General features: G+C 45.8%; 2 protein-coding genes across 6 annotated transcripts in view; both read left to right on the top strand.

Annotated features, from left to right (window-relative positions):
• LOC144893031 (uncharacterized) overlaps positions 1 to 8,011 on the top strand; it is a 264,881-nt gene that overhangs the window by 78,064 nt on the left and 178,806 nt on the right. The gene's annotated exons all lie outside the window — the stretch shown is intronic.
• The window catches only part of LOC137431828 (receptor tyrosine-protein kinase erbB-4), a 199,243-nt gene that overhangs the window by 124,488 nt on the left and 66,744 nt on the right, over positions 1 to 8,011 (top strand). The gene's annotated exons all lie outside the window — the stretch shown is intronic.

Below are 8,011 nucleotides of genomic sequence, written 5' to 3'. Positions count from 1 at the left end.
CCTTATGTTGTTGTTGTTGTTGTTTGGTTCAATGCAGTCCAAAGTCTCCTTGGAAGCTGCAAGACAGGTATTTCTGTTGTAGGCTAATCAACACGTTCCTTGTTGGACACCTTACAAGCTAGCCACACATCACTCCACTGAGTGTTTGTCCTTTGCAGAGGGCCGGATCCTTTCTCTAGATATCTTCCTCAGTTATAGACCATTCCGTGGTGTTGAGTTTCTGATTTGAAAGATCGGGAGATCTGGGTTAGCCAACATCTTTTTTCTTTTTTCTTTTTTTTCTTTTTTTTTTTGTATACTGAATCGAGGCTCGTGAAAGAGCTGACATTTACTTCACAAACAAATCAACCAGACAAACAAAATATATAAAAAGAGGGAGCGGAAGACAAGAGAAGGGGAAGCACACAAACACTTGAGAGCACACAACATTTAAGAGCAGGGAGATGTGTGGGAGGGAGAGGGCTTGGGGGGAGGAGGCGTGGGAAGGGATGGGAGAGAGAGAAAAAACACATGGACACTGACTGCTAAGACTTTTTTTTTTTTTTTTTTTTTTTTTTTTTTTTTGTATACAAGATCGAGGCTCGTGAAAGAGCGTGAAAGCGTCAGCGTGAAAGACTTCCAGGAAAGAAGTTGCTATTTCAAAAAAGTGGAATTGGGGTGAAATTAGCGGGGATAGAAAAGATCAAGGTTTTGGATGGGGGAAGATAAGAGATGGTGGTGAACAGCTGTTTTAAAGACCTGGAGGGTGGAGTGGGATTGAAGAGAGTGAGGGAGTTTGTTCCAGAGGCGGGAGAAAAGAGGAATGAAGGAGTGAAGGTGAGCAGAGAGTCTTGATTTTGGCAGTTTAACCATAAGAGGGTTGCAGGCGGCTCTTGTGCGACCTGTAGGAATATTTGCAGGACAGAGCCCAGAGAGAGCTGGGGGGGGCAAGGCCAGAGAGGAGTTGGTGGAAGACGGAAAGACCACCAACCTGCCTGTGGTGAGTGAGCGAGAGGCCCTTGGAGTTAGCTTCATCGCGGGAGATTCCAATGATTCTGAATGCTTTGGTTTCAACAGCGTGAAGACGAGCTAGGTGTGAGGCAGGAGCACCAGCCCAGAGGGGAGAGCAGTAATCCATTGAGCTGCGGATGAAAGCCTTGTATGTGGTGAGGAGCTCAGGTGTGCCAAGGAAGGACTTCGCACGACGGGGGATGCCCAGTCGGTGACTGGCTTTGGAGGCCAGATTTGAAATGTGGTTTTCCCAGGAAAGATCATGGCAGATAGTGAGACCCAAAAGCTTGAGTGACAGAACTTCTTGGAGAGGATTATTCAGAAGGTGGATGGGAGGGTTGTCCAGTCGGTCTTTTCGGAGAGACATCGTAAGAGTGTGAGATTTGTCAGGATTGAAAGACATGTTCCACTTGTTTGCCCAGTCTGTGATTTTGTCCAGGTCTGCAGAGAGTGAGGAGGCTGCAGACTGCCGATCTGAGGGATGAAGAATGGAGCGACAGAGAGTAGAGTCATCAGCAAAGAGATAGAGAGGATTTTCAAGAGAGTCAGAGAGATCATTGATGAAGACCAGAAAAAGCACAGGGCCCAGAACACTGCCTTGGGGAACTCCAGCCTGAACAGGAAGAGGAGATGAGAGCTCCATCCTTTGCATCAGCACACACACTCGTGCCGTGAAACCCGACACTCATGCCATGATGCCCTGTGGTGTCCACACACATAGGACCTCAAGAAGAGCTCCCCTGGTCACCACTCCCACTATGGCCATCACACTGACTTCGGCCGTGCCTGCAGCACGGGCCACGTTAACCGAACGGCACATCTTGTGTGACTCAGGTCACGCGCTGCCGGTCAGCCCGTCACTCATTGGCATTCTTTCAATTAGTTCAAACAGTCGGCGATGGCAAACCAAGATAGCGAGCGATATCGGCAGATTATTCACCATTCTTATTTCGTTTCAGAATGTCGAATTTGACATCCAGAGTCACGCTACTGCGTTGCCACTTACATGCAGGTTCACCCTTTTCGTTATGACGTTGTTTACCAGTCGTTGTGCAACGATTACTGTGGTAAAGTATAAAAATATAAAAATACAGTACAGTACTGTACAGTACGTGGCAGCGTAAGTCCAACAATGCAGTGTGAGATACAGTCTGAGAGGGGTAGGACACAGTGCATTGTGGGATGGGATGCCTGGTAAGCGGTCTTTCGTCCAATGGACGTCAGTTCATGGAATTGTTGGATGTATAATGAAAATGTTCCAAAGTAACTTATGGACTTGTATGCGAAATGACAGTGCGGAGACATACAGCGGGGACCCCTAATATCAATGGAAGTTCTGATGTCTGAAGTGTACGGCCGTCACAGTCCCTAAAGGTATCCATGAGTTTTTGTATGATGTTAACCCTCACTTTGATAATTTTCGAGCATAATCAAGCGTATGTCTGTAGCTAAGGGTACGCTCAAGTGTTACTGTTACTCCTTGATATTTTTGCTTTTGTTCGTGTATCAAGGTTTTTTCACAGAACTTTACACTCGGTGTTTTAGTTACCTCAGAGTTATTTATGAGGAAGACGGAGAAGACTGTTTTGTGGCATTTGGTTTTAGTTACCATAACTTCAAGTACTTCACCATGATCTTGACATCTTCTTCAAGGATTAGGCCTGCATCTTCCAACCTTGGCACCTGAATGGCAAAGTCACAAACTGGTCAAACACTTGGAATATGTCTTTCAATCCTGATAAATCTCTCACTCCCTCTCTCTCTCTCTCTCTCTGGCAAAGGACCGTCTGGCAAACACTCCTTTCTACTTTGTTAACAATCCTCTTGAAGAAGTTTAGTCATTCAAATTCCTGGGTCTCAATATTAGCCATAATCTTTATTTTGCAAACCACATTTCAAAGGTGGCATCCAAAGCCAGCCGTCGACTGGGCATCCTGCATCCTTCCTTGGTTGGCACACCTGAACTATTATCCACATACGAGGCCTTCATCCACAGCAGGGTGGAGTACTGCTCTCTCCTCTGGGCTGGCTCCACTGCCTCGCACCTTTCTCAGCTTGACGCCGTGGAAACCAAGGCCTTCAAAATCATTGGAATCTCCCACGCTGAAGCTGAGTCCATGGGACTTATCATGTCACCATTGCAGACAGGTCGGTGGTCTCTGTCTTCTTCCGCCTCCTTTCTGGGCTTGCACCCTCTGCTCTATCCAAGCTTTGGTCCGCTCGGGTTTCTGCAGAGCGCACGTTGTCCACCATCAACCCCCTTCTGCTGAAAATCCAGAATCACTGCCCACCTCCACTCATTTCTCCTCTTCCCCAACCCCCCTCACCTGTGGAATCAACTTCTACTTTCCCTTCCACCTCATTCTTCCCTCCGAGTCTTCGATACAGCTGTTCAACACCATCTCAGATCAACCCTCATCCATAACCACAATCTTTTCTAGTCCCACAAACCCCCTCTCCCCTTCCCCACACCCAAGCCCACCTCCTTCAAAATTTCCAGTTTTTCCTTCCGGAGAGTTTCCTTCTTTATCCATCTTATCTACCCCACATATCCTTTCCTGTCCCGCATTTCTCCCCACACCTGTTGTTTGTCCTTCAACTCCACTATTGGTGTCCACCCAAGCTCTACTGCTCCTTTTGTCCTGTTATGTCCTGATTCATTCAGTGTACTAGCTCTTCCATTGGCCTTGACTCGGTATACAAAAAAGAGGCCTCACTACATTCCTGTATCCCTCTTTTGATTTATGATTTATCCCATCCGAACATAGAGTTATATACCCACATTTGAAAATATAATGGGAATAACTTGCTCAAAATCCAACCGGATTAACCGAAATAAACCTCTAATAAAAGTACTTCATTCCACCAACAGGCAAACAGAAGGTGCATCTCTCTCTGCTGATCTGGAGTTGATTAGATGCTTGGCTGTCAAATGGAACATGCCTTTCAACACTGGAAAGTCTCACCCTGTTGACTGACCACAAGGTTCAACAAATGAATCCACCAATCTCCTTACATGACCAGATGCTGGAAGAGGTAGTCCCTTGAACCTCGAAGCATCACTACCATCCCAAGCATCTCACAGGATGGCCACATATTAGACATGGCCTCCAAAGCCAGCTGCAGACCTGGCACCCTCCATCATTCCAGATGACTCCTTGAAAAATCATAACGGCTCATGGTCGAGAAGCCCTTTGTCCATCCATAGCTTCGAGTATTGTTCTCTGCTACTGGCAGGTAACTCCAGATTACGTTTTTCTCTCCTGGATTCTGCAGAAAATTCAGCTCTCGACATTATTGGCATCTACTGTGATTAATCAGACGTGTAAAACCTGTTTTCTCACATTGCAGACAGGTGAGTGGCCTCTCTGAATTTTGCCTCCGATTAACCAAACCGAACCAACGTTTAACTTTCTTACTTTGTTTTTCGCTCCTCCAATGAACTCTCTTACAAGTTGCTGTTTTTCTTTCATTCTTCTCTCTCTCTCTCTCTCTCTCTCTCTCTCTCTCTCTCTCTCTCCTCTCTCTCACTCTCTCTCGCTCTACCTTCTCTCTCTCTCGCTCTACCTTCTCTCTCTCTCGCTCTACCTTCTCTCTCTCTCTCTCTCGCTCTACCTTCTCTCTCTCTCGCTCTAACTTCTCTCTCTCGCTCTACCTTCTCTCTCTCTCGCTCTACCTTCTCTCTCCCTCGCTCTACCTTCTCTCTCTCTCTTGCTCTACCTTCTCTCCCTCTCTCTCTCTCTCTCGCTCTACCTTCTCTCTCCCTCGCTCTACCTTCTCTCTCTCTTGCTCTACCTTCTCTCCCTCTCTCTCTCTCTCTCTCTCTCTCTCTCTATCTCTCTCTCTCTCTCTCTCTCTCTCTCCCTCTACCTTCTCTCTCCCTCTACCTTCTCTCTCCCTCTACCTTCTCTCTCTCTCTACCTTCTCTCTCTCTCTACCTTCTCTCTCTCTCTCGCTCTACCTTCTCTCTCTCTCGCTCTACCTTCTCTCTCTCTCTCTCTCTCTCGCTCTACCTTCTCTCTCTCTTGCTCTACCTTCTCTCTCTCTCGCTCTACCTTCTCTCTCTCTCACTCTACCTTCTCTCTCTCTCACTCTACCTTCTCTCTCTCTCGCTCTACCTTCTCTCTCTCTCGCTCTACCTTCTCTCTCTCTCGCTCTACCTCCTTTCTCTCTCGCTCTACCTCCTTTCTCTCTTGCTCTACCTTCTCTCTCTACCTTCTCTCTCTACCTTCTCTCTCTACCTTCTTTCTCTACCGTCTCTCTCTACCTTCTCCCTCTACCTTCTCTCTCTACCTTCTCTCTCTCTCCACCTATCCTGTTTAGTCATTCCCCACATTGTAGTTAAAGAAAGAAAAAAGAAACCCTGTGAGCAGTCAGTGATGCCACCTGACTTTAGCTTAATTACCTCCTCCACCAAAGGTGGATGGAGGTTATGTTTTCACCCCTGTGTGTCTGTTTGTTTGTCTGTTTGTGAACAAAATGTCTCAAAATATTGTGGACGGATTTGGACGAAACTTGGTGGACTGGTTCGGAGTCTGACAAGGACGATTCGATTAGATTTTGGTGAATATCCTGTTTCGGATCTGGCTACTACAATTTTTTAAGTGATTCTTCACCATTGAGAGAAAGGGCCAAAAACGATACATAACAAGATATCTCAAAAAGTTGTGGACGGATTTGGACAAAACTTGGTGGACCGGTTGGGTGTTTGACAAGGACAAATAAATTCGAATTTGGTGAAGATCTGAATATGGATTCGGATATGAGAATGATTTAATTTTTAAAGTGATTCTTCACCATTGGGAGATAGGGCCAAAAATTATATATAGGAGGATATCTCAAAAAGTTATGGATGGATTTGGACGAAACTATGGATCGCGGTCCCCCTGTGCTGTCTTTCCCTCGCGGTCCCCCTGTGCTGTCTTTCCCTCGTGGTCCCCCTGTACTGTCTTTCCCTCGTGGTCCCCCTGTACTGTCTTTCCCTCGCAGTCCCCCTGTGCTGTCTTTCCCTCGTGGTCCCCCTGTGCTGTCTTTCCCTCGTGGTCCCCCTGTGCTGTCTTTCCCTCGTGGTCCCCCTGTGCTGTCTTTCCCTCGCGGTCCCCCTGTGCTGTCTTTCCATCGCGGTCCCCCTGTGCTGTCTTTCCCTCACGGTCCCCCTGTGCTGTCTTTCCCTCGCGGTCCCCCTGTGCTGTCTTTCCCTCGTGGTCCCCCTGTGCTGTCTTTCCCTCACGGTTGTGAGCTCTTTCACGAGCCTCGATTCAGTATTTTTTAAAAACTAAAAAAAAACAAAAAAAACTAGGTGGACAGGTTGTGTGTCTGACAAGGACAAATGGATTAAATTTTGGTGAAGATCTGAATATGCATTCGGATATGAGAATTATTTAATTTTTTTAAGTGATTCTTCACCATTGAGTGATATGGCCGACAAGGTGGAGGTATGCTCTCTACTGAGTGCCGTTCTAGTTTTTCAGTAAGAACATCTGTGTGAGGTGTGGAAGTTCTTCTTGATTCCGCAACATCAATGTTTTAAAATCGATGTTAGTTTGTTGGATCTTTCCTATTTGTTACACTGAAGTGTAATCAATAAAAGTGATGGTTTGTTATGTCAAATTCATTGCACCACATGTTCCTTAAAGGACTCCACTCTATACCGCCCAGCCACCCAAGAGCTACTACCGGTAATGAAATGCTGGAGAAACTAACCACCAGACTGACATTTGTTTCACCATGTCGGAGGATCGTCGACATTGGATTCGGCCCTACTTCGAAGCCGGTTGGCCTTTTGCCTAACGACCTGCTTTAAGCTTTTTCTGACATTTTTGCTTGACACAGTGCTGCTTCTGGTCAATACTATGAGGTGTCAAACTCAAATCGGTTGACTGTCACTTAAAGAAAATACCACGTCAAAATCTCAGCTGTAATTGGACTTATGCGTTACAAGAAAGAGGAATTGCGGCTGAGAACGAGAACTGCCCTCGTGGAGCGCACAACTCCGCCAGCCTGAACAGTTTACGTTTTCTATCCCACTGATAGGTCGGATTATTATTTTTTATTTTTTTGTATACAAGATCGAGGCTCGTGTAAGAGCTAACATGGATGACAAAAAAGACAAACTGACACATAAAACGTATGATAAAGGGAGCGGGAGACAAGATGGTGAGCACGGACATCGGGAGATCTGTGGGAGGGAGAGGGCATGGGAATGGGGGTGGGAGAGGTAAAAAAAAAAAACACATCGACACTGCTGGGACTTCCAGGAAAGAAGTCGGTATTTCAAAAAAGTGGATCAGGGGTGAATTAACGGGGGTAGAAAGGATCAAGGTTTTGGATGGGGGAAGATAAGAGATGGAGGTGAACAGCTGTTTTAAAGACCTGGAGGGATGAGAGGGATTGAAGAGAGTGAGGGAGTTTGTTCCAGAGGTGGGAGAAAAGAGGAATGGAAGAGTGAAGGTGAATAGAGAGTCTTGATTTTGGCACTTTCACCATAAAATTGGCAAACCAGGTGGAGCCAACCAGGTGGATTTGCATAGAACTTAAACCAAAATCGAATCGGCTTGTTCTCGTCACCTCCCCAACTCATCCACCAAGTTTTGTCATAACTCGTCCACAACTTTTTGAGATTCCCTGCTTTGTATCGATATTGCCCGATCTCCCAATTGTGAAAAATCACTTTCAAATTTCTCATATCCAGATCTGGATCTTCACCAAATTCTAATCAATCCATCCTTGCCACACACTCGACCTGTCCACTAAGTTTCGTCCGAATCCGTCCATAACTTTTTGAGATGTCCTGCTCAAAGATAAACAAACATATTATTGGACAAATAAGGTATTTTCAAATAAGGTAAAAACAGGTATTTTGACAAATATCTCTTCAGCCTTACACCTCTGGGCCTTGGGAGTTAGGAGAGATAATTTATTGAGAACACCTGTTCTTCATTTAATCAAGCCTCAGCTAGTATGATAAAAAGTCTCTGGTGTTACATGTTATGAACATATTAGAAAACAGACAATTGAATTA

This window comes from Myxine glutinosa, chromosome 7 (assembly GCF_964187855.1).
Source record: "Myxine glutinosa chromosome 7, kmMyxGlut1.1, whole genome shotgun sequence".
Lineage (NCBI taxonomy): Eukaryota > Metazoa > Chordata > Myxini > Myxiniformes > Myxinidae > Myxine > Myxine glutinosa.
Note: the sequence above shows the minus strand (reverse complement) of the source record. Positions and strands in the feature narration are given on the sequence as shown.